Below are 27,847 nucleotides of genomic sequence, written 5' to 3' on the forward strand. Positions count from 1 at the left end.
TCTTTTATTTTTGCATTTTGTTGCACCATATCATTACTCGAGTTGAATGTTGACATAATTTACTTATATACTGTAAAGATATTAAATTTTTTGTTAAAATTTGACTTTAAATTTTTTTTTTTAAGTGGGCGTGGTCGTTCTCCGATTTTGATAATTTTTATTAAGCATACATATAGTAATAGCCAAATTTCATAATGGTATCTTCAACGAGTGCCAAATTACAGCTTGCAAAACTTTTAAATTACCTTCTTTTAAAAGTGGGCGGCGCCACGCACATTGTCTAAAATTTTACTGATTTTCTATTCTGTATCATAAGTTCAACTCACCTACCAAGTTTCATAGCTTTATCCGTCTTTAGTAATGAATTATCGCACTTTTTCGGTTTTTCGAAATTTTCGATATCGAAAAAGTGGGCGTTGTTATAGACCGATATTGTTCATTTTAAATAGCGATCTGAGATGAGTGCTCAAGAGCCCACATACCAAATTTCATCAAGATATCTCAAAATTTACTCAAGTTATCGTGTTAGCGGACGGACGGACGGACATGGCTCAATCAAATTTTTTTTCGATTCTGATGATTTTGATATATGGAAGTCTATATCTATCTCGATTCCTTTATACCTGTACAACCAACCGTTATGCAATCAAAGTTAATATACTCTGTGAGCTCTGCTCAACTGAGTATAAAAATTTAAATGTGTCAAATCGGACAAATACGAGTTTTTGAATATCTGGATTCTTGCGGCACGTAGCGGGAATTGTTTTCATAGAGCGACTCCTATTTCTGTATGTAATATGTATTCCAAATATGAGCCAAATCGGACTACAAATACGATTTTTTTTAATATCTCAATAATCATTAACTGTACCAAGGCATTTAAAAAAATTTCCAAAAACTTCGCCTTCAGTTTAAGCCATGGCTAGTGTATTAGAACTATACCGACCCTTGATCAATAGTAAAGATTAGTTCGTCGGACTCTCTTTGTTACCTCCCTTTATCTTATCAATCAATTTCTGGTACCACCGCCCCTTGCTGCTATAAAGCCAATGCTACTTCCCAAGGTGCCCCAGTGTGGGAAATTCTGATCAGACGCATTTTGCGCATGCCAGCCACTCAGCTGTATAGTAGGGCGTTGCGAAGTTCGGCAAGCCACCACACACCAGTGATAAACTGCTCGCCCTACAAATTGCTGATCCAATAGTGGAAAAGAAAGTCTGATAATTGTTTACGGCGCGGTCATGTTCGGAACTAACGTTATGTTAAACCAAATACGAACTATCAAGATATATATGTTTCGGTAGGCGAAGTACATGTATCTCCTTGGACCGGTGTTGTGTTCAATACCATCCCGGAACATTTTGTTAAGCGCCAAAAAACTATACAAAAAAATCAGCTCCTGTAAAGATGTCCCTAAGTCTTCTGTAGTAAACTTTTCCTATACGTCACACCACCAACAATATATCATATATATATCAGATGTTTTCAGCTTCGTTTTAATATAAGAAAGAGGCCAGTAGAGTTGCTAAAAGAATATCATTATGGGACGCTGGAAATTCCAAAAACACAGTTTATGACATATGGTGGCAATGGAAGCCTGAAGAAGCAGTGGAACTACCTGTCTATTTGTATCATGAATTTGGCTGTTTCTTGCGATTTCATTTATGAAAACTACTGTGAGCCGTTCGCCCTGCGGATAAGGGGCTTAGAATATGCCCGTGGTATGTATATCAATGACGAAATGATCTGTCGCCAAGTTGTGAACGGTGTCTTTATGCATTCTAAAATAAGCATGCATTTTTCAATTGATTCTTGTGCGTAAGGTCAAGGAAAAGGTTGTCACATCCCTTAGTTATGCGAATATTATTTATGAACAAAGCAGATACCTCCAATTTGTGGATAACAATTGAAATAATGGAGTGTGTGCTCACTCCTCTTTCTGAAATGTTTGATGCTGCCTTATACTATGCTGACGGTGGCATTCGATTTAGTGTAAATATGATTAGGTAAGGCTTTTGTCGTAGACCCGCACGGACATTTCCATTTGATGTAACGTAAAGGTTGTAACCGTGTCCCTTAATTTTGATCCAGGATACCATAATTCTCAGCAAAATTTGTGCCCAGCCCAATGGATTAGAACATGATGCAGCGAATTATTTATGATTAGATTAGAATGGTATACAAACTCACGATGTTGTTGCCGTGCAAACGGGTGCCTTTATCAATCAAAATGGAAAAGGTTTTAGATATACTTTGTATCTTATCAAAGTAAGACCGATTACAAGCTAATTTGGTACCAACGATCGGTACTAAAGTGTTTGTCCGGGAATATGAAGCCTTTGTTGCGCCGCTGATAAAAGAATCAAGTCCGTTGTTTTTTTGACACCGTGAGGTTATGCCATACGATGGCTGGTATTACCGTTAAGTATATAATATATAAAGTGTCAGTCAAAGTCATTAATACATATCTTATATATTATTTCTAATCGCTGTTTTTATGTGCAGGTCCCTTTTTCGCTCTTATTTGGAATCCAAAACCATAAATAAACTTTTGGTTGTAAAATAGAGATTCGTGCTATTAGCGAGCTTTGGGCATTATTGGTCGTAGTGCTTTTCTTAAGCTATTTTTATTAAAAGAATTTGTTTTATCTTTTTTATTTTTTTTATTTTTTAAAAATAAACGATTGTGAGCACACAAAGAAATCTATTTGTACTATGCCACTATTGTGAATATTTTATTAACTAACACTGCATTATCGGCAGTTGCTAACATTCGCTTAAATGCGTATCTTGATGAAATTTGGTATGTAGGTTTCTAAGCACTCATCTCAGATCGCTATTTAAAATGAACAATATCGGTCTATAACCACGCCCACTTTTTCGATATCGAAAATTTCGAAAAACCGAAAAAGTGCGATAATTCATTACCAAAGACGGATAAAGCGATGAAACTTTGTGTGTGAGTTGAACTTATGACGCAGAATTGAAAAATAGTAAAATTTTGGACAATGGGAGTGGCACCGCCCACTTTTAAAGGAAGGTAATTTAAAATTTTGCAAGCCGTAATTTGGCAGTCGTTGAAGATATCATGATGAAATTTGGCAGGAACGTTACTCCTATTACTATATGTACGCTTAATAAAAATTAGCAAAATTTGAGAACGACCACGCCCACTTTAAAAAAAATGTTTTTAGAGTCAAATTTTAACAAAAAATTTAATATCTTTACAGTATATAAGTAAATTATGTCAACATTCAACTCCAGTAATGATATGGTGCAACAAAATACAAAAATAAAAGAAAATTTCAAAATGGACGTGGCTTCGCCCTTTTTCATTTAATTTGCTTAGGATAATTTTAATGCCATAAGTCGAAAAAAATTTACCAATCCTTGTGAAATTTGGTAGGGGCTTAGTTTCTGGGACGATAACTTATGTCTGTGAAAAAGGGCGAAATCGGTTGAAGCCACGCGCAGTTTTTATACACAGTCGACCGTCTGTCCTTCCGCTCGGCCGTTAACATGATAACTTGAGCAAAAATCGATATATCTTTACTAAACTCAGTTCACGTATTTATCTGAACTCACTTTGTATTGGTATAAAAAATGGCCGAAATCCGACTATCACTTTTTCGATATCGAAAATTACCAAAAACGAAAAAAATGCCATAATTCTATACGAAATACGAAAAAAGGGATGAAACATGGTAATTGTATTGGTCTATTGACGCAAAATATAACTTTAGAAAAACTTTGTAAAATATTAGGTAGAATGTAATGAAAAAGTTTTGCAGGGCGAAATAAAAAACCCTTGAAATCTTGTCAGGAATACTGTTCGTAGTATTATACATATAAATAAATTAGCGGTATCCAATAGATTATGTTCTGGGTCACCCTGGTCCACATTTTGGTCGATATCTGGAAAACGCCTTCACATATACAACTACCACAACTCCCTTTTAAAAGCCTCATTAATACCTTTAATTTGATACCCATATCGTACAAACATATTCTAGAGTCACCCCTGGTCCTCCTTTATGGCCATATCTCGAAAAGGCGTCGACCTATAGAACTAAGCCCCACGCCGTTTTAAAATACTCACTAGCTTCGCCAGAGCGATTCTTTTGCATGCGGTTCAAGCAGCTCACTACTGCCGGTCGCTTGCGGCCAAGTATCCTCTGGGTAGCCGCTAAACACCCGTTTAGCGGTGAGCTAATGTGAGAAGGCGACAACCTGGCTAGGCCACTCTGACATAATCGGTTTAAGGGCTAGCCGGGGGAGATCTCATCGGCAGCGTCTGTACACCTCTAGGTGCGGCTGCAAGCGGGCGTCTGTCTTGGAGCAAGCGGCTCGCTATATAAACGTGCCAAGTAATATTTTCACCCCCGCTGAGCGGGTTGTGCGCTGGGCTTGGGACCCGCCACGTAAAACCATACTCCAATGAAATATAACAACAAGCCTCGGATAAATACACTCTCTATTGATGACGACCATGGCAAACGTTTGAAGGACAATGAATTGAGGGCATGCACCTGGAACGCCCGCTCCCTGAATGGGATTGGTGCAGATGCCCGGCTGGTTGTTGTCCTCGTCAAAGCAAAATCTGACATCACCGCCATCCAAGAAATGCGTTGGACGAAGCAAGGAAGAAAAAAGATCAAAAATTGTGACATATATTGGAGTGGCCATGCGAATAAGCGCAGTTTCGGCGTCGGATTCGTGGTGGGAGAGAGACTTTGTCGCCAAGTGCTGGCGTTCACGCCTGTGAACGAGCGTCTCGCCGCTATCCGAATAAAAGCAAAATTTTTTAATATATCATTCATCTGCGCACATGCGCCGACAGAGGAGAAAGACGATGAGGTGAAAGACACTTTTTATGAACAATTATAACGCACATACGAGCACTGCCCCCGTCATGATATAAAAGTCGTGCTTGGCGACTTTAACGCCAGGGTGGGCAAAGAAGGTGTTTTTGGCCCTACAGTCGGAAAGTTCAGCCTACACAATGAAACTTCTCCTAACGGACTGAGGCTGATTGACTTTGCCGGTGCTCGAAACATGGTCATATCAAGCACGAGGTTCATGCATAAAAAGATACATCAAGCTACATGGCTGTCTCCTGATCGAAATACTCGCAATCAGATCAATCACGTTGTGATAGACGGACGGCATGCCTCCAGTGTTTTAGATGTGCGCACGATCCGAGGACCTAACATCGATTCGGACCATTATCTCGTTGCAGCCAAAATACGCACCCGCCTCAACGCGGCTAAAAACAAGGAACAAAAAACACAAGGAAAGCTAGACGTCGAATAGCTTCAATCACAACAGACTGCCAATGATTTCGCAACTCGACTCTCACACCTGCTCTCTGAGGGCATAACTCATCCTGAAGGAATACAAGAGCAGTGGGAGCATATCTCCAAAGCACTTCGTACCGCCGCCGAGGAAAAAATTGGTTACCGGCGGCCACGAAAAAACAACTGGTATGATGAAGAATGCCGCGTTGCAACCGAAAGAAAAGACGCTGCCTACAGGGCTACGTTAAAAGCGAGCGCGACAAGAGGAGTGTGTGAACGCTATCGTGAGTTGAAAAGGGAAGCGAGACGCCTTTTCAGGAAGAAAAAAGCAGAAGCAGAAAGGCGTGAGCGCGAGGAGCTTGAGCTGCTAGCCACCAGGAATAACGCCCGAAAATTCTACCAAAAAATACGGCGACAGACGGAAGGTTTTAAGACCGGGGCAAACTCCTGTAGGAATGAAAACGGCGACCTTGTAACTGATGTCCAGAGAGTGCTTAGATTATGGAGGGAACACTTCTCTGCTCTCCTAAATGGAGGCAGCAATTCACAGCGCAGAGATGAAGAACCCGATCCCGCAATCGATGATGATGGAATATATGTCCCCCCGCCCGATTATGACGAAGTTAGAATAGCAATAACCAGATTGAAAAACAACAAGGCCGTGGGCGCTGATGGATTGCCTGCGGAGCTATTCAAGTTCGGCGGCGAGGAGTTGGTAAGGCGCATGCAGCAGCTTCTTAGCAAATTATGGGCGGACGAAAGCATGCCCGACGGTTGGAATCTAAGTGTTCTTTGCCCAGTCCACAAGAAGGGGGATACTGCAAAATGCACCAACTATCGTGGAATCAGCCTTCTTAATATCGCATATAAGGTCCTTTCAAGTGTATTGTGCGAAAGATTGAAGCCCACCGTGAACCGGCTGATTGGACCTTATCAGTGCGGCTTCAGACCTGGTAAATCTACCATCGACCAGATTTTCACAATGCGCCAAATCTTGGAAAAAACCCGTGAAAAGAGAATCGACACACATCACCTCTTCGTCGACTTTAAAGCCGCCTTCGACAGCACGAAAAGGAGCTGCCTATATGCCGCTATGTCTGAATTTGGTTTCCCCGCAAAACTTACACGGCTGTGCAAAATGACGTTGAGCAACACCATCAGCTCAGTCAGAATTGGGAAGGACCTCTCCGAGCCGTTCGAAACTAAACGAGGTTTCAGACAGGGTGACCCCCTATCGTGCGATTTCTTTAATTTGATGCTGGAGAAAATTGTACTAGCTGCAGAACTTAACCGCACTGGAACAATATACTATAAAAGCGTGTAATTACTGGCATATGCTGATGACATTGATATCATCGGCCTAAACACCCGCGCTGTTAGTTCTGCTTACTCCAAGCTGGAAAAAGAAGCGGTAAAGATGGGTTTGATGGTGAATGAGGACAAAACGAAGTACCTGCTGTCATCGAGCAAAGAGTCAGCGCATATGCGCCTTGGCAACCACACTACTGTTGGCAGCCATAATTTCGAAATAGTAAAAGACTTCGTTTATTTTGGAACCAGCATCAACACTAGCAACAACATCAGCACTGAAATCCAGCGAAGAATCAATCTTGCCAATAAATGCTACTTTGGACTAGGTAGGCAATTGAAAAGTAAAGTCCTCTCTCGGCGAACGAAAATCATACTCTACAAGTCACTTATCGTACCCGTCCTGCTATATGGGGCAGAAGCATGGACCATGACAACAGCAGATGAAGCGGCTTTGGGAGTGTGCGAGAGAAAAGTTCTTCGAAAGATTTATGGACTTCTACGCGTTGGCGATGGCGAGTACCGAAGAAGATTTAATGATGAGCTTTACGAGCTATACGCAGACATCAACATAGTCCAGCGAATTAAAACGCAGCGGCTGCGCTGGCTAGGCCATGTTATGCGAATGAAAGATGATGCTCCGGCCAAGAAAGTGTTTCTATCGGAACCCGCCTATGGAAGCAGAGGTAGAGGGCGGCCCCCACTCCGTTGGAAGGACCAGGTGGAAAACGATTTAAACTCCCTTGGTGTGACCAATTGGCGCCGGTTGGCGGAGCGAAGGAGCGACTGGCGCGCCTTGTTGGACGGCCATAACCGTTTAGACGGTTAAGCGCCAATTAAGTAAGTAAGTAAGTAACACCTTTCTTTTGATACCCATATTGTACAAACAAATTCTAGGGTCACCCCTGCTCCACCTTTATGGCGATATCTCGAAACGGCGTCCACCTATGGAACTAAGGATTACTCCCTTTTAAAATACTCATTAACACCTTTCGTTTGATATCCATATTGTACAAACAAATTCTAGGGTCACCCCTGGTCCACCTTTATGGCGATATCTCGAAAATGCGACCACCTATACAACAACCACCACTCCCTTTTAAAACCCTAATTAATACCTTTAATTTGATACCCATATCGTACAAACAAAGTCCAGAGTCACCCCTGGTCCACCTTTATGGCGATATCTCGAAAAGGCGACCACCTATACACCTACCACCACTCCCTTTTAAAACCCTCATTAATACCTTTAATTTGATACCGATATCGTACAAACACATTCTAGAATCACCCCTGGTCCACCTATAGAACTAAGCCACACGCCCTTTTGAAATACTTATTAACACTTTTCGTTTGATATCCATATTTTACAAAAGAATTCTAGAGTCACCCCTGGTCCACCTTTATGCCGATATCTCGAAAAGGCGACCACCTATACAACTCCCTTTTAAAGCCCGATAAGATATCACACTTGTTTTATCCACAATGTTTCATACCATTTCAATTCAGTAGACATTTATTCGCAAATATCTTGACATGCCATTTCTTCGTGCAACTTCATTATCTAAAAAAACGCGCTCTATAATCCGTTTGTGACATTAAAGAAGTAATCTGTTGCCGGAAAGGGTAATGATGCGCAGCTCTATGGCTAATCTACTGACATGACGCCTCCCACTTCTTACATCAATATCTCGCGTTCCGTCACATTAGTTGACACTGTGATCATTGGCTTCAATGCTTCTTTTATCAAGGCTATCGAAATGTTGTAAAATGATTGGCCAAACCTGGTTGCCAAGACGCAAATGCGCTAACTCTTGTTGTAATGACAGCTGTGACTTCGTTACGTCCTCACTCATCATCTTTTCCGCTTCCCAAACTTGTCTTTTACCACGGTGTGCGGAAATCGTCTCCCACTCCATTAGTATCAAAATTTCTAAATGGAAGGGAGCTTGCAGCTTTTATATACAAAGGTCAAAGCAATTTTGGAAAGTTGGGCAGAGCGCCTGGTACTGATTGGCGTCACTGTCAATTTTTATTTCAGGTTCAGATCGTGAAATTTTCGAACGTGCAGATGCTATTTACAGAACTATTTTAGATCGCTTTCATTCCTCTGCCGTGCGCACGCTGCACCTTTTTAATGTCTTCGATCATATGTTTTTTAGCTGTTATAGAAAAAGTATTTAAACTGACACCACACTGAGTCCTTTTACCTGACATGCCACATGCTTCACATCTCTAGTAGATTTGATTTTCTGATTTTAGACTTTGTATTGACGATGTTGATATCGAAAATGATTGCGGTGAGCGAAAGCATAGCATGACATCCAGGACTCTTGTCTGACATTACTAATTAACTGCGGTCTCAATCTGAGCATGCTGAAGTGATCTCACTGAATGTCACACTCATTATGTAGTGGGCAAAGGTACCTCGCGCAAGACGGGGAATTGAGAGCGGTTGCGGAACTGTTCAACTACGCCGCATTACACTCCAAGCTTAAATGCATCTGTTGAGTAGATTTTCCAAGAAAACGTTACTTAATAATAGCAATATATGTTATAAATATAGTTAAAATGTTACTGTAAACTCTGCTCACTTTAACAATGTGCTCACTTTAACAAATATGCTTTTTTTTCATTATGCCTACAGTTACACACCTAGGTTAGGTTAGGTTGGACTGGCGGGTCCATGGGGAGCTTACATAGACTCAAGTCTGGCAAGTACAGGATACTAGAACAAAACGTGATCGATCGTTTTCTCCTCCAACCCGCACTTCCTACGTCTACAGTGATCTAGTCACTGAGCTTTGTTGCAGTTTATAATTCCATGTTCTTTGCTGTCATTTCTAGAATGTGCAGAATGACAAACACTGCAGCCGTCGGGATTGTTTTCGGTTCCCTCGTAATTCTAAGCATTGATAGCCTTTATACCACCTCTAATTTTTTTTTTTATTTTTGAGGTAGGTTCTTTTTTCTGCAGCTGTTCATCAATATAAATACCCAATGAGAGATAGGGCGATAGGCCTCACGTACACCTGTGCTACCTTTCAACTCTGGAACACAACTTCTCATCGTTCGGACTGGTATATCGGCACAGTATAACTCCTTGGCTTACAGTTAGATGATCCATCTTTTATGATCGTTATATTTGTATACATATAATCATTGTTTTTGTAAATCCTCAACACCAAAAATGACATCCAGCCATCTTAGCTATATACTTACGTACCTCAAGTACATCTATATCGCACCGTGCCCCTCTCCCATCAACAATGTATACTGTATAAAACGTTACTCATCCGGCAATTCAAAACACTTCTTCACCCACATATTTAAGTTAATTTTTGTTCCAACTCGGGCATTAGGAGAAGTATGTAGGATGTAGGTGTGTATATATGTATGTAAGTATTTGCTGTATTTATGAGTGCTTTTGCTAAGTTCTCGGCAGGAAGCCGTCAGGCCACAAATCAATTTCATTCGAATTGTGATAAGTTTGTTATTTTGTTTGCCACACAATTTATGGGCGCTTAAAAATGGGAAACAACTGACATCTATATTAACCCAGGCAGCATTTTCAAGAAAATGAGTGTATACAATTGTGAATGGAAATGCAACAGCAAGTGAAAAAGGACCCTGTTGAATCACCAGAAAATGTGTTATCTCATAAACTTAAGGGGTCCTTATATAATAGCGTAAGGAGAGCCAGACCCGAGCTTTATTTTTTAGAGATAAAAACTATGTCTAGTACTCTCTTAATCAAAGTGAGCTTGTTTTAAAACACAAATAATTCCTGAGTATGGTTGCTAATTGAGACAATCATCACTCACAGACCTCCAACGCGAACATAGCCAATAGCAGAGTTACAGGTTTTCAAACAGCCAAACGAGCCCTTTGAAGCATCGCTAAAGAGGGCTCTGACAAAGGTAAAGTATGACATCCCGCGATTTGGCTGAATTGAGGGAGAAGTTTCCAATCTCTCAATTTCCAAGAGTAACATTATCCTCAAACGGATAATATTCGCGAAAACATTCAGCGTAGAGCTGGGAGGTTAGCGTGGAGTTCCGCAAGAATAGTGAGCCCCCACCGGTTTCACAAATACGTATGGATTACGGACGGAGCGAATTGGACTCGGTATTCTCGGACCTCGAGCTAGAAATTCGTTGCACTTTTGAAAGTATATGAGCAATATTTGAAGCACGATCTGGACCCATGCGGATCTTGCGCAACAAATATAAAAGTATCATATCAAATATCTACAGAAATCAGCTATTTTATCAATCAATTAAAACTTACAGCTTGCGCTGCCATCTGGCGTATGGTAGCAACTGCCGGTAATGCAGTGCAAATATACACAATAGTGCCATATTATAAATATATTTCTTTGTGCGCACACAATCGTTTAGTTTTAACAAATTATTTTAATAAAAAATAGCTAAACAAAAGCACTACGACTAAAATTGCCCAAAGCTCGATAATAGCCTGAATTTCCATATTTACAACCAAAACTTTATTTATAGATTTGGATTCCAAATAAAATTGAAAAAGGGACCCGTAGATAAAAACAGCAATTAGAAATAATATATATGATAATGAAGATAATGGATGATTGATGAAGAATATGGAGCGATTCGGTTAGCTCATGCTGATAATGGATGATGATCGATGATTGATCAGAAAAGAAAAACGAACGAAAACGACGTCATGCATCGCACTCATATTTACAGAATTACTTCATCACTGTATGGCAACTCCATTGCGTGTTGATTGGATTGGCAGCTCCAGTCTACTTTACCCGCAGGGTTGTATGAGCTCAAGCCATACAACTGGTTAGGTGACCGAAAGCAACTTACGGGACGGATAGTCCCCTACGGAACGGAATTCTATTTAAGTGAGCATAAGTAATTTAAACAAATATAAAAACTAAATTTAGCACGAAAATAGTGTAATGTGAAAAAGTTTAGTGTAATTGTATAGTATTACACATTTCGGAGTGATATCAAACCTTATTTTGGAGTCATTGCTGTTGCTTGTTGTATTGAGTAGTCGGAAACAGCAAGCTGCAATGGTGTGGTGGTATAGCGTGATCCGCCTTTCACAGAACGTCCATGGTTCTCGTCCCGGCCGAAGCAACATCAATACTTTTTTTTTGTAGTTATAATTTAAATTCTATTTTTCAAACTATCAGGAGATCGGCTTACGCAAATTGTTATGAAGGTACAATAAATGTATGGACGCAGTGCAATCCTCAATATATATCAATTTTTATGTTTGCTGGGTTTCTATTAATATTCGCATTAATGCATAAATAACTGCATACAAACGAATATTGAAACATAATAAATTTACGGATGGTGGTAATACGAGTATTGGCACGTCTGGGAGTTATAGCTGCAAATTTCAAATAGACACACACATACGCACACACACATATATATATACAATAAACTACAAACGTTCTACGTTATACGCCGAAAAGGCGGGACTGGGTAAGCCTGAACAGGATGATTGGGTCGTATTGTGTTGCAATTTGAGGAGGTGGTGAAGAAAAATTGACTTTGCCAACAGTGGCAGTGGCAATTTTGTTGGCATTCAATTCCAACGAAAATAAATTATTGTGCACAACACAATAGTAACGAAAGCAATAAAAACAGCAGAATGTAATATCAAGAGGCGTCAGAGGCAGCAAAGGCGAGCAAAATCATTCCCATTGGTCATAGAAATATTGTTTATGGCTATTGGAAACATATTCGCTAAATCGATTTGTAACGGAGTGGAGGACGAATGTTGAATATAGGGCGAGAAGATTAAGCAGATAAAATGGGTTGAACGTGATTTTATACGCGACTTATACATGTATATGTAATTGTAATAGTATCAAAATCTGAAAAATAACTTTCATATATTTTTAGGGAAAAGTGTATTTGAGATTTATTTTACATAGATTTTGAAAATTTGCAATGCTGATGCTCGTTGTATTGCGTAATGGCAGATGTGAACAGCAAAACATAGTGGTGGATTCAAGGGGCGGCCGAAGCATCATTAAGATATACTTGCCGGACCCGTGCGCATCTTGCGCAACAAATATAAAAGTCTCATATCAAATATCTACAGAAATCAGCTGTTCTATCAATCAATCATCTATCCATAAAGACTTACATGCACTTGCGCTGCCATCTGGCGAATGTTAGCAGCTGCCGGTAATGCAGTGTTAGTTCTAATCAAATATTCACAATAGTGCCATAGTACAAATAGATTTCTTTGTGTACTCACAATAGTTAATTTTTAACAAATTATTTTAATAAAATATAGCTAAACAAAAGCAATACGACCAATAATGCCTAAAGCTCGCTAATAGCACGAATCTTAATCTTTACGAACAAAACTTTATTTATAGATTTGGATTCCAAATAAGAGCGACAAAGGGACCTGCACATAAAAACAGCAATTAGAAATAATATATAAGATTATTATTATTATTACTATTATTATTTAAATGCTATATTTGGAATAGTTTTTTTCAGACTCATATCTTCAATAGGTCCTAAAATTTATTACCGTAGCATTTGGGATAACACCAAGAGGTGTTAGTCCCGGGACAAACCGTATTTATATTCGGCAAAGGACTGCCCTAAACCTTCGGAAGTGGTTTTGGGTTACAGCAAAAATAACGAGGTGGTTATGGGAAATGAAATCAATGTCATCACTCAGCCAATGGTCTGCTGCTGTAATTCATGGCCCGCCAGCTGTTTTTGAGGTTGCAGAAGCACTTTACCCCAGATCTTCTGAGGAGAATTTCCATTGGATTCAACGACAAAGCAGTCGTGTGACCCCGCCCTCAACTCAATAGGGGTCTACCGCTCCTCTCTTTCCCACTGCGGTGTCGTTTGAAATATTTTCTTGGCCGAAACGTTTTTGTCTATTCGCATAACACGACCTAGCCATCGAAGCATTTGGGCTTTTATTCATATATGCGAAAAGCTTATAGAGGTTGTCGTTATACCATCTTCGAGTCTCACTGTCGGAATAACGTACAGGACCGTAGCTTTTCTCTAGAAGTTTCCAAGAGCCATTTCACCTTCTCTCGGCACCGTGCATGATTCCAAGCCATACATCATTACACGTATGATAAGCGACTTAGGGAGCTTGATTTTTGTACCCCGCGATTGGACTTTGTTTTTAAATTTTCCTACTCAGTCGAAAGTATCACTTGAACGCTGGGTCCCCGGTAGACGACGTCCTTGAGAGTATCGAGTTTATATCACTCAACAGTGACGTGTCTGCTAAGGTGCGAGTGCGCCGATTCTTTCTTGGATAATAGCAAGTACTTCGTTTTGTTCAATTATATCAAAATTATCAGCATACGATAGTAATTGTATGCTATTAAAATAGGTTGTGTCATCACGGTTTAGTCCTGCTTCTACAACTATCTTTTCCAGCATTACATTATGCAATCGCACGAAAGAGAGTCATCGTTCCTGAGGCATTGTTTGGTTCGAATAACTTAAAGAGGTCCTTCCCAATTCTTAGGGAGCTGGTGGTGTTACTCAACGTCGTTTTTCAGAGCCTCGTTAGTTTTACAGGGAATTTAAATTCAGACTTAGCACAATAGAAGCAAGTTCCTTTCGCGTTGTCAAAGGCTGCTTCAAAATTGAGAAAAATCGATTATCTTATCGCGTGTCTTCTCCAAGCTCTGGCGCGTCTGGTCTCTAATAGATGTACTAGGTATAAAGCCGCACTGAGAGGATCCAATCTGCTCTGTGATCTTGGACTTCACACTTTCGCACTACACCCTATATATAACCGTCTTCCATGTGTTTGGTCTGCGGATAGTGCGTCATTACCCGGCGCCTTGTTATTCCTTAGCGGAGAGTGCGTTTATCTCACTTCGTCATAGCCGGATGCCGGACCGTGTTTTCCGTTATTAGTGATGAGGTATTCATTAGCCCCGCTGGCTAATATTAGGGAAAAATGTTCCATTCACAACGTGAGCACACACAGTACGTCAGTTACCAGGTTTTCAACAACATCCCTGCAGGAATCTGCCGCCGTCTTGAAGCCTTCCGTCATCCGCCGAATTCTTAGGTAAAATTTTTGAGCATTATTCCTATCAGCCAGCATCTGAACCTCCTCGCATTTGCGCCGTCTTACTTCACTTTTTTTTCCTTCTAAACAGACAGACGTCCTCCTTCTTGCCAACACAATAATGGCCTTTTTGCTTTTTTGATGACAAATTTGCCTTGTGTCACTGCGCGCTCATTCTTTGCTGCACAAAGGCGTATGCGTATCTTGTCTGCCACTCGTAGAGCGCGCACATCCTGAGCACTGGACTTATGCAACGTGATCGATTTGGTATCTTGTTCTTCAATCAGGGGACAGTCGAGTAGCTTGGTGTATAATTTTATGATAAAACCTGCATAAATAGTAATAAGACCATACTTCAACTTTGGAGATGCTACATCTTTGAGGCTAAACTTTCCAAATGTGCAGCAAAAGACCACTTCCTTGCCCACCCTGGCGTTAAATCGCCAAGCAGGTTTCATGTTTTCTAGTTTCTCATAGAAGGAGTCCTTATTCTCTTCATCTGGCTTTTTTATTGGTGCGTAAACGCATAGAAAAGCTATATTCGAAAACTTCGCCTTGGTGAGGATCGCGGCGCGACACGCGTTCACAGCAACGTGCGGCAGTACTTGGCGGCGAAGTTTCTTTCCCACCACAAAAACAGCGCCTCGGCTCCGAATTCCGCGTTTGTTCATATGGTCGCTGTAGTGCACGTCACAAAGCCCTATCGTTCTTCTGCCTTGCTCAGTCCATCGTCCTTCCTGTAGGGCCATGATATCGTCCTTTGTATTGACGTGGACTTCACGCCAAACGGTGCGTCCAAAAAAGGAGAAAAAAATGTGCGTGTAGCGTATTTATATATATGTATTTAGATTTAACTCTTTAGAATTAGTAAATATACACATACCTACATACATTTATGTATACATAAATTCATCACTCTATTTCGTTAACTTTTGACATTTAGTTGATTGTCGACGACATTCATAGTCGTAATTTTAATGAATGTCATGTCTTTTGAATCGAAGCGTAACTCATTAGTTACACCTCCTTACAAGTGTCCCACTTCTCAAGTAAGGCATTGAAATATTGAAGAGGCTACGCCCTTATTTTTACTTTGCTGTATATTTATCCATAAATTTTGAAATATGAAGACGAAGGAACAGAAACAGAACACAAAAAAAAAAAAAGAAATTCTAAGGAATACAAATAAACACATAAACCATAAAATGTGTAGAATAATATTTTTCTTATTTATAGTCATGGGTGCTTGTACAAAAAACACATAGCGTATGTATGTAAATTCATGTAAGTACTAGGTAAGTTATATAAATGTGTAGACATATGTGATAAAATAAAATAAATGTATCTCATGGGAATGTTGACAGCTCAGCCTGTCACCTACAACTGTCGACTTAAATTTTACAACATTGCATTGCAACAATGTCAACAACAATAACAATAAAAAAAGCAATCATGATGATGACAGCAATGGTTGTGCTGACAACTGCAACAGCTAGCGAGAGATGATGACTGTGACAATGACAGGCAACAAAACAACAACTAATAAAACGACCTCTGTCAGGCGTAAACGTAACTTAAGAAAGTGTCAAACTAAACATAACGAAAATGACAGAAGGAAGCCATAAATATTGCTGCTAAGGAGTGCAATAGCAATGACTACTATAACAACAACAACAACAATAAAACAATATAAAATTCAAAAAATATAAGACGTTAACAAACAAATGCAATTTACAAGTCGATGATTGTTCAGTAGCAGCAACAAATGTAAACAAATGATTGCTTGCTGACAAGCAACTACAAGTGTCACTTTTCGTGGCAAGAACCAAAATTTATTCGCATGACTTGTTGAAGAAAAAAATTTAATTATAAAATAAATATGTACATATATACATACATATGTATATAATGTTGCCGAAGTGTTAAAGACTGCTAAGTTGCTTCAGTGAAATGTAGGTGTCCACCACAAGGAATTCATTCGTTGATTTCTTCATCTTCTTATAACAGTGATTCGCTCTATCCGATAGTTGCGATCACTCACAAATTGTCATTGATATCCTCTAACGGAAATCCAAGGAAACTTGCAGTTTCAACAGGAGTGGATCATAGAGAAGTTGCCGTTAGAGGCGTTGGTTCCTTATTGCAATTTAAAATGTGGTTGGTGTCAACTGAAAACACCTTACATGCAGGATATATTTAGTTAGATTACGTATGTCGAATTTGATTCTGGAAAAGTAAAAGTTTAACCTGGTACAGCATCAAGGTCGAAATTGTGCCAGAGTGACGCTTGACTCCCTGAAAAGTCTACTTTCCTCTACTGTGAGTTGGGGTTATTGGCAACTGGGAGCGGGGTTTATTAGCATGAGATTTTGACGGCTCTTTGTGGATGTGACTTAGGGCCTTTTATTCTCAACTGGGTCAAATAGCTGAATTCTAGTGCGGCCCCATCAATCAGTTGTCTGTAAGCATGCCTTAAGGGCCAATTAATGATGACTTATCCATAACCCGATAAAACAGCTGATCAAACCAACCTTATGGAAATCAATGTAATCGATTAATGGTGCAATACCATAACGCTAACGCCATAAACATACCACAGCCAACCAATTGGTTTTTGGTTTTTCGCCATATCCATAACCTAAAAATATTTGAGTTGGAGAATTTATTAACTTTTTGTAGATTTTAATTATTGTTTTGGATACGTTTTGACTAAGAGACTTATTTTTTGTGGTATATGTTTGTAATTTTTTGCGTTTTCTTCATTTTTATGAAATTTTCACGATTTTTAGGTTAAGGCACCACTAACTGATGCCAATTTGATATGGATAAGTAAAAATATGGTTACAACTATGGCGTTAGGGTTAGGGAAGTTTAATTGGCCCTTGGGATTTCTGTATACTTAACAAAACTGTTAGTTGAGCATTTCGTTTCTCTTATTTTTGGCGTATATTCCCGCCTCACTGTGTAGAAGATGTGCTAGCGACATAAGAATAGGTACATCACGTAGTTGTTCTGATCGCAGTGTTTTGACAGGCCTACGTCTTCCTGTGTTACTTTTAAGCTCGGTGACCATATTATATAAGCGTGACACACACTGCTGTACTCTTAGGAATACAAACAAATTTTTAAAGACATTTGGTTAGATTTTCTGATATTTCTGTGCAGGAGTGTTCAACAGACCTTTCTTTAAAAAAATATAACTCTTTTAAATCTAAAACTGTATTTTTAATGATGACATATAATAATGGAAAAAACGTTTTATACCCAAAGTGTGTAAGCTTAGGTGACTGATAAGTTATAAGGCACGGTTTAAGATAGAAAATAGATCCAAGAAAACGATTGCATATGCTGTATTTTCGTCAGAAGACGAATATAGCGACAATTTGGGTATCTCAACGAATATAGCAAGTCGGAACTACATTCTCTAAATAAACAAAGAGGCAGAGGGTATGCTGTGCCCATATTTTAGGAAAATGTGCTGGGCATGGGCGGTATCAATCTAAGCCACAGGAAGAAAAATTCTTATAACAACATATGAAAATTCTTATAACAACATATGGGGGCCTCACGAACCTAAAATTAGATGCACAAAACGCAGTGAAAATAGTACAAATGTCTCAAAGATGCTGTGAGTCTTGTTTATGAACCTCCAACACCGCAAACCAGCGTCGGTCGAACTTCTCCTCTCTTCTGATGTGTATTCCGTCTAAACTGGAGTAAAGCTGCTGATGCATGGACAAGCTAAACATCCATTTTGAGAGAAATGATTTGCATATGATCACTAGGAGAAAGATTGTAAATTCATGAGCGTAATATCAATCTCTATCCCATTCTTACGAATTTTGCATACAAAGTTGTTCTGTGTTCGTGTTCCATACTTGAAATATTAAGGCTTCAGATTATGAAGGGGCAATTAAATTTGGTTTCTTAAACTTTCTTGTACTGCACCCAGAAGGGTGGAGCTGTGTGTAGAAGCCCACGCTAGCACGGAAAGCTTCTGACCGCGGTTCACCAGGAACTAGCCAGGGAGATCCTTTAACATTCAGTTCAAGCAGCTTACTACCTCTTGTCGTTTTAGGACAAGTATCCTCTGTGTAACGACTGCACTAGAGCTAGTGTGAAAAGGCGAGAACATCGCTAAGCCACCGCGACATAATCTCTGGCCACCATAATATGTAAAAATTGTGCTTGGCGACTTCAGCGGCAGGGTATGCAAAGTAGGTGTTTTTGACCTTCAAATAAGACCGAATCTCCATCAGGTGCTCGAATTATGGTCAATTCCAGCACCACATTGTTGCATAAAAATATATTTAAAGCTACTTGGCCTCAGCCCAGGAAAAAATTGGTAGCCAGCAACGACGGAAAACCTAATGGTAAGATATTAAACTTCGAACCGGGCGGCTCAAGTTTCCGAATATTAGAAAAGTTTGGTACACTTTTTTCTGGATGGATACGGTTTTGTATATCAAATAATCTGAGTAAATGACAACGCTGATCGAGATATATACAGACTCACGAAAAAAATGGATGCTCAGTAAATTGACCTAAAATTCAAACCGGTGAGTGAATTAAAAATAATCAACGTTGCGTTCAGAAAGTTTTAACTCAACGATTGATTAACAGTTGTATTTGCTGGAAGCGCCCAACCAAAGCTGTTCAGTGGGAAAATGTAAAAATTCGTTTATCGCGTATCAAAGGCAGCAATTTGTTTGTATTTTCTTTTCTTTTTTTTAGTTGATTGCTGCTTAAGTTCACATATATACATACTTACATAGGTGTCCGATACTCGTTTGACAGCCAAGAGCGAAACGCTGGCAGCGGAACCAAGCTTATATGAAATTAATTTACCCGCTTTTGAATTGCTTATGTGGCTATGTGCAAATTGGAAATATGTCATTAAAAACCGATTTAACGTTGGCAGTTTAAATGTAAACTCATAAACTAATTAATCACCAAGAAAATGTCAGAAAATGTCAGAAAGCTCAAGAAATTATTGTTTATTTGTGTGCTACATTTATACCATAGTCATAATGACGGTGATATACACCGTTAAAAGTTTGAGATTAAATTTGAAAATTTTGTGTACCACATACATACATACATATGTACACATATGACCAAATTAAATATGGTTTAATATTTAAATTATACCGGCCATCGTGCAAAATAAGTGCGCATAGCTTTGTTCCAATTTTAAACAATAAAAAATCTACACTTGCTGTTATAAGGAAAGAAAATTCTAGTGACCGTTGGCCGGTTTTCGAACCGAAGCGCTCCGGTGTGAAAGTGGGTCACGGTATCACCACACCACAGCGGACTGCTGTTCACATCTGGCAACCTATGCTAATAAGTTGAATCTAAATAATAGTAACTATTATGTAACCCCCGATAAACTGGTAACAACGAAACGCTTTGCCTTTCTTCGCTTTGAAGCTACGAAAGCGTTCATGTGAATCGGCCATTATAAAATGAAAATGTAAATATGTACATATATATGAATGTAAGTACATATGATTTTGTACTAATTAGAATTTGACTCTACAAGAACAATGCAGGGGTAAATAAGCAAACTTTAAACGCTAATATCCCATGAACAAATAAACTAATTTAAATTTTTATAATTTTGTGCAAACATGCTCATGAAAATCTTTCACTTGATATATATTTCATTTATATACGTATTCTAGCCTAGCTAAGCGCCGTGTTTTAGAATAATACTATTTATGATGATTATGATGATGATACTAGCTGTATTTCGTTGCTAACTAGTACAATTAAAACACTAGCTAGCTTACCGAATTGCATGGAAAGCAACAATAAAAAGTAATCGAGTTGAGTTGGCTAAGCGCTTTCAGTTGAAACTGCTTAGGTAATTGTCGACCTGATTGATAGTGTTGTATAATGTTGCATATTCAAAAATAGGGCACTATTGTGAACGAGCGAATGAAATGAACATACGAATGTGCAGATAAACAAAAATAACAAAATAACAGCGTGGCGGCAGGGTGACATACATACAAACAAACACACGCGTTTCATGTATTTTGTTTTTGTAATTCTCTGGTTGAGTGTCAAAAACATACTGCGCTAGAAATAGAAATGTCATAGCAGCGAAAAAAAGTAAGAACTAGCTGATAAACCTCCACCATCTGTATGGTTTTGGCATAATGGAACTGTTTAGCTACCCTGCAAAAATTTTTGGATTACGTGTTCCATTTTCTTAATGTTGGAGTACTCTAACAATACTCCTTTGCAATGCGTTTGCGGACCACCATCAGCCGATCATTGCTCGTTTTTTAACGACCGTGATCACGACACGATGTCGATGGAACAGAGTTGCCAAAAGTAAAATATTGCATACAAATAACTGATAATAAAATTTTACTATGGCAACTCTGATAAAATGCAACCGCGCACTGGTTTTATGTATACATACTATTGTCACGGATATTAACATCACTAAGTTATACCATCACTAAGGCGATGCCAAGGCCACGATAAGCAGTATTTACGTCAATAATCAAATCATGTATACACATATATAAGGCAGCCGAAAGATGTCACACACAGATGCATTTACTTATACGCCTATGTATGCGCGAGAGACTGTAAACTACAAACATTCACATCAATAATTCAATCATTATGTATCTACATAAACGAATAAATAATTGCGTCACACATATGTACGTATACGAGCAGCGGAGCGGCAATGCACAAACACATGCATATATATTATCTGAGTTGTCACAAGAGAGAGCAATAATTTGTGCACGTAGTTGTGGCTGGCGATTTTGTAGCCGAAACTAACTAGTAACTTCTGGAAATCGAAGAGCCTAGAAGTATGCATCGTAAACTATAAAAGCGGGGCAGGCGAGTAAGAAGTAATTCAGTTTGATTTGAGTTGTCAAGCAGTTTGATTAAGACGATATCTAGCGAGCAATAGCAGTGTTATTTTGAATAGTAGAGTTTCATTGAGCTATCAATCAGTGTGGTTAATAAGCAAGCTATTCGTTGCACAGTTTGTTATTGTGAAGTACTTTAATAAAGGCCATTTTGCATTATTACAAATTGGAGTTATTTATTCAACAGTTTAGTGATTCGAACTTAGCAAAGGATTGCAAATAAGAGGATTTGCAGCAAATTCGTTACACTATAGTATCGAGAAATATTAGTTTCTTTATTCACGGAAATGCTAAATAACATAAGAATATTCGTAGTGAAAAATATAAAAGTTGTATTGCCCCTCTTCATTTACTTTCATTTTAAATTAAATTCACTCCGATAATTCTTTCCGACACAATTCCTCTTTAGCACTTTGGCATATGATCCTCTGTGGGTGCTCCATGGAGTACTACAGTGAAAGTACTTTGAAAAGTACTCCCACGTATGTACTCTATGGAATACTCACAAATAAAGCGAGAGTGGGATCACCTACTCCTCTCCTAGGACATCGCAATGTTAATTGGAGCACATTTTTTGTATGAATACAGATTAGTTTTGGAACACTCCTATACTCCCAAAGGAGTATTCCTTACATTATTTATGGAGTACTCGCGTTTTTTGAAGGGTTGCCTTTCTTCGCTTTGAAGCTACCAAAGCGTTTATGTGAATCGGCCATTATAAAATGAAAATGTAAATATGTACATATATATGAATGTAAGTACATATGATTTTGTACTAATTAGAATTTGACTCTACAAGAACAATGCAGGGGTAAATAAGCAAACTTTAAACGCTTATATCTCATGAACAAATTAACTAATTTAAATTTTTATAATCTTGTGTAGACATGCTCATGAAAAGCTTTCATTTGATATGTATTTCATTTATGTACGTATTCTAGCCTAGTTAAGCGCCGTGTTTTAGAATAATACTATTTATGATGATTATGATGATGATACTAGCTGTATTTCGTTGCTAACTAGTACAATTAAAACACTAGCTAGCTTACCGAATTGCATGGAAAGCAACAATAAAAAGTAATCGACCGCTTAGGTAATTGTCGACCTGATTGATAGTGTTGTATAATGTTGCATATTCAAAAATAGGGCACTATTGTGAGCGAACGAATGAAATGAACATACGAATGTGCAGATAAACAAAAATAACAAAATAACAGCGTGGCGGCAGGGTGACATACATACAAACAAACACACGCATTTCATGTATTTTGTTTTTGTAATTCTCTGGTTGAGTGTCAAAAACATACTGCGCTAGAAATAGAAATGTCATAGTAGCGAAAAAAAGTAACAATTAGCTTATAAACCTCCACCATCTGTATGGTTTTGGCATAATGAAACTGTTTAGCTACCCTGCAAAAATTGTTGGATTACGTGTTCCATTTTCTTAATGTTGGAGTATTTTAATAATACTCCTTTGCAATGCGTTTGCGGACCACCATCAGCCGATCATTGCTCGTTTTTTAACGACCGTGATCACGACACGATGACGATCGAACAGAGTTGCCAAGAGTAAAATATTGCATACAAATAACTGAAAATAAAATTTTACTATGGCAACTCTGATAAAATGCAACCACGCACTGGTTTTATGTATACATACTATAGTATAGAGAAATATTAGTTTCTTTATTCACGCAAATGCTAAATAACATAAGAATATTCGTAGTAAAAAATATAAAAGTTGTATTGCCGCTCTTTATTTACTTTCATTTTAAATTAAATTCGCCATCGTGGTGTGATGGTAGCGTGCTCCGCCTATCACACCGTATGCCCTGGGTTCAACTCCCGGGCAAAGCAACATCAAAATTTTAGAAATAAGATTTTTCAATTAGAAGAAAATTTTTCTAAGCGGGGTCGCCCCTCAGTGTCTGGCAAGCGCTCCGATTGTATTTCTGCCATGAAAAGCTCTCAGTGAAAACTCATCTGCCTTGCAGATGCCGTTCGGAGTCGGCATAAAACATGTAGGTCCCGTCCGGCCAATTTGTAGGGAAAAATCAAGAGGAGCACGACGCAAATTGGAAGAGAAGCTCGGCCTTAGATCTCTTCGGAGGTTATCGCGCCTTACATTTATTTATTTTTTTTAAATAAAATTCACTCCGATAATTCTTTCCGACACAATTCCTCTCTAGTACTTGGCTTTGACGACCCTAGAAGAATCGGGCTAAGTGGAGCAGGTAAGAAGTGGTATCTTCGGTACCTAAAGCAAGGAAGGACTCCGGACAGTGCACGCGAGAAGGCACTGCAGCACATGAGGCCAAGTAAGAAAAACCCGCCCGCCCGGAAATCAGGGCTTAGCGAGCGAGAAACGGCGAGGGGCGAGCATGCATCGCATCACCGCGGGTCATATAACCGCGGGCACCAACAAAGCCGTAACAACAAACAGAGCGCTCCCGCTGACAACCTGAGAGGAGGTCAGGCAAGACGGGAGGACGCACCATAGTCCAGGGGACAGAGGGCTTACCCCACACCTTCCACCTCGCGTAGGGCGAATGCGCCGCCGCCAGCACCTGGTGCATCAACTTCACAAGTGAGGCCAAGAATGCAAGGCTACTCGGATGCTTTAAAGGGCATACGAATGGCGGTGCTTCCAAGGCAATATCCAGCGGAGGTCCTGAGCCAGGAAGAGCTAACGCGGCTGCAGGATACCATAATGATTGAGGTATCGAAGGGTTGGGGAAAGCAATCTCTGGCCTTTTGTGGTGTATATTTTAGACCAGGACTACTCCTTGTAGACTGCAAGGATGAGCAAACAGCCGAATGGCTGACTAATATCACACCAACTCTACAGGGTTGGGAGGGCCCTGCCCTTATTACGAGGAAAGGGGATGATATACCACCGACGCATACCGTCACTATGTATCTCCCCAGGAGCAATGATCAGGAATTCGCGCTTAAGCTGCTGAAGGCACAGAACACATTCTTAAATGTCGCGTTGTGGCGTATAATCAGCAGCAGTGCCGAGGAGGGAGGCCTACGGGTAAACGTAGCTATCGACGAGGCATCATTTATAAAAATAAAAGAAGCTGGTTTCAAGGTGAACTACCGGTTTAGCTTTGTCCCGGTCAGACCCTGGAAACAAAAAGCCCCAGCTAGTGTGGAGCAAACCCACTCACAATCGCAGATCACTGGGGAGCAAATCCCAGAGGCACCAACAACATCCACCCAGTGCCCAGCCAGCGTCTCCTCAGCCATAGGCGCAACACCCGGGTTAATCACCGGTCAGGAGCCTACGCAAGCTCCCTCAACACAGGAGATACTGGAAGGGCTGAATTTGGAGAACCTAGGTTTAGAGGACAAAGGAGAGGAAACCCTGCGGCTGTCCGGTGAGGACGACCTGTTAAGGTTTCAGCTCTGACCGACTCACACACAAAGGTTGCCCAGATCAACCTGCACCATGCTAAAGCTGCTTCGGCAGTAATAGCACGCAGGTTCGCCCCGGAAGATCTGGGCATAGGACTCATCCAAGAACCTTGGGTGTATAAGGGTCAGGTGAGAGGACTAAAAGAGAGAAATAATAAGGTAATTTGGGATCCTTCTCAGGAAAGACCAAGAGCGTGTGTAGTGCTTAACAATTCCATTAACTACTTTTGCATTACAGAGTTTATGAGTCAAGACCTCGTAGCAGTTCAGGCGGTGATGGAAATACAGGGAGAGCCAAGGAACATCGTCTTCGCAGCGGCCTATTTTGCGGGAGATAACCACGAGCTCCCTCCAGAGGGTGTGAAGGAACTGATGGAATATTGCAGACGGGCAAAATTACCGTTAATTATGGGATGCGACGCCAATGCGCACCACGAGGTATGGAACAGCTCAGACACCAATTCAAGGGGTGAGTCCGTTCTTGAATTTATTATTAGTAATGACCTAAGTATATACAACGTTGGGAATTCACCAACCTTCATCACTAGGTCTAGAGAGGAAGTCCTGGATATAACCCTGGGTAACGATCTGGCTGATGAGCTGGTCTCGGGATGGGGGGTTTCCTCTGAACCCTCCATGTCGGACCATCTTATTATCCAGTTTGTCATCGGGGCTATACCTCTAGAAGGACCACCAAAGCGAAATCCCAGGAACACAAACTGGGATATGTTTAGAAATACAATACAGGAAAATCTTGCCACTATAGAGAATAGGAACAGAGGAACACGTTATATGGAATTAGAGATCAGGGTTAACAACTTCAACAGTGTGATTATTGAAGCGTATAACTCTAGCTGTCGTGAATCAAAGGGCCCAGGGAATAAAACCCCCTGGTGGTCGAGGAAGCTCTCGGAAATGAGGAAAACCGTGCGCAAACTCTTCAACCAAGCGAGACGCACGGGAAACTGGGAGCAGTACACAGCAAATCTAACAACATATAACAAAGAGATAAGGAAAGCTAAAAGAGAGAGCTTCAGGAAATTTTGCGAGGGCATAACAGAAGTTCCAGAGGCAGCAGGGCTTCATAAAGCCCTAGCCAAGGACCAAAGGGAGACGCGATTATCGATGAAACTCCCCGATGGAACCTAATTGATCCCACACCTGGCCAGGATTATGAGGGATAGCCTCGCACTGGCATACATCCCAACAGTGTGGAGAAGAGAAAAAGTGGTCTTTATACCTAAAGTGGCAAAAAAGGACTACTCAAGCCCAAAGTCCTTTAGGCCTATAAGCCTGACATCCTTTGCTCTGAAAGCAATGGAGAAAATTGTAGACCACGAGATCAGATCAAAGGTTCTCGATAGAATGCCACTACATCGAGATCAGCATGCATATAGGACAGGCAGGTCGACAGAAACTGCATTGTATCAACTGTCCACAGAAATCCAAAGTGCGTTCGAGTGCGGGGAGATAACGCTATGCGCATTTTTGGACATAGAGGGGGCTTTCGACAACACGACACACGAAAGTGTGAATCGGGCACTCGAGAGAAGAGAGATACAACGTCCAATCCGTATGTGGATAAACGCCTTATTGCGTACGAGGACTGCCGAAACCTCAAGTGGGGACGGTACAGTAGAGATCAAAACAACGAAAGGATGTCCGCAAGGGGGCGTCCTGTCACCCCTGCTGTGGAGCCTGGTAGTAGATGAACTTCTACAGAGGCTCTCAGAAAACGGAATCCGATGTCAGGGGTACGCGGATGATATTGTTATCATTGTGGGGGCAAATTTGAGAGCACCCTTTGCGACATAATGCAAAGGGCATTGAGGCTAACGAAAGAATGGTGTAATGAGGTAGGGCTAAGTATCAACCCTAACAAGACATCCATTGTGCCCTTCACCAGGAAAAGAAAACTGGAAGGGATTAGGCAAATCACAATGGAGGGAGTATAGATGGAGTACACGACTGAGGTGAAATACTTGGGAGTCACGTTTGACTCTAAGCTCTTATGGAGGAAACACGTCGACAATACTATATCAAAGGCTACAAGAGCAATAATGGTGTGCAGACGTATTGCAGGAAGATCCTGGGGATGCAGCCCAAAGATCCTAAGATGGATGCACACTATGATAGTGAGACCTATCATAGTGTACGGAGCAGTTGCGTGGGCATCAAGGACAACCATGGTGACCGTACAAAAATCACTCACGAAGCTTTAACGCTTAGCGTGTGTCTGCATTACGGGAGCTATGCGAACATGGCCGACGGCAGCAATAGAGGTGTTGATTGAGTTAACGCCTCTACATATAATAATAGAGCAGGCAGCCAGGAGAACTTTAGTAAACATAGCTAAAGAGGGATATGGAAGAGGCAAAGTGATACAGTCACGGAGCATGGCGAAGCTGCAGGAGCAGATTCCACTTATCCAACTTCCCAGAGATGATACGAGGAAGATAATTAAGTTTGAGAAGCGCTTCAAAATAGAGCTGGGGAACAAATGTACGTGGGACACTTCCAGGATTGAAGCGCTTCACCAGGAACACACCATAATATGGTACACCGATGGCTCGAAGACACCGGAGGGCATAGGAGCGGGGATCGTCGGCCCCCGAACCAAAATATCCCTACCACTCGGAAAATATCCGAGCATCTTCCAAGCCGAAGTTGTTGCCATAAGCCGATGTGCAGAGATAAACTTACAGCGGGGATATACCAACGAGAAAATCGCTATACTCAGCGACAGTCAAGCTGCACTCAAGGCATTATCATCAGTTGAGATTAAATCATCAACAGTCCTTGAGTGCGTAGAGAGGTTAAACAGTCTAGGAGTTAATA

This window comes from Eurosta solidaginis, chromosome 2, assembly GCF_040869045.1.
Source record: "Eurosta solidaginis isolate ZX-2024a chromosome 2, ASM4086904v1, whole genome shotgun sequence".
NCBI lineage: Eukaryota > Metazoa > Arthropoda > Insecta > Diptera > Tephritidae > Eurosta > Eurosta solidaginis.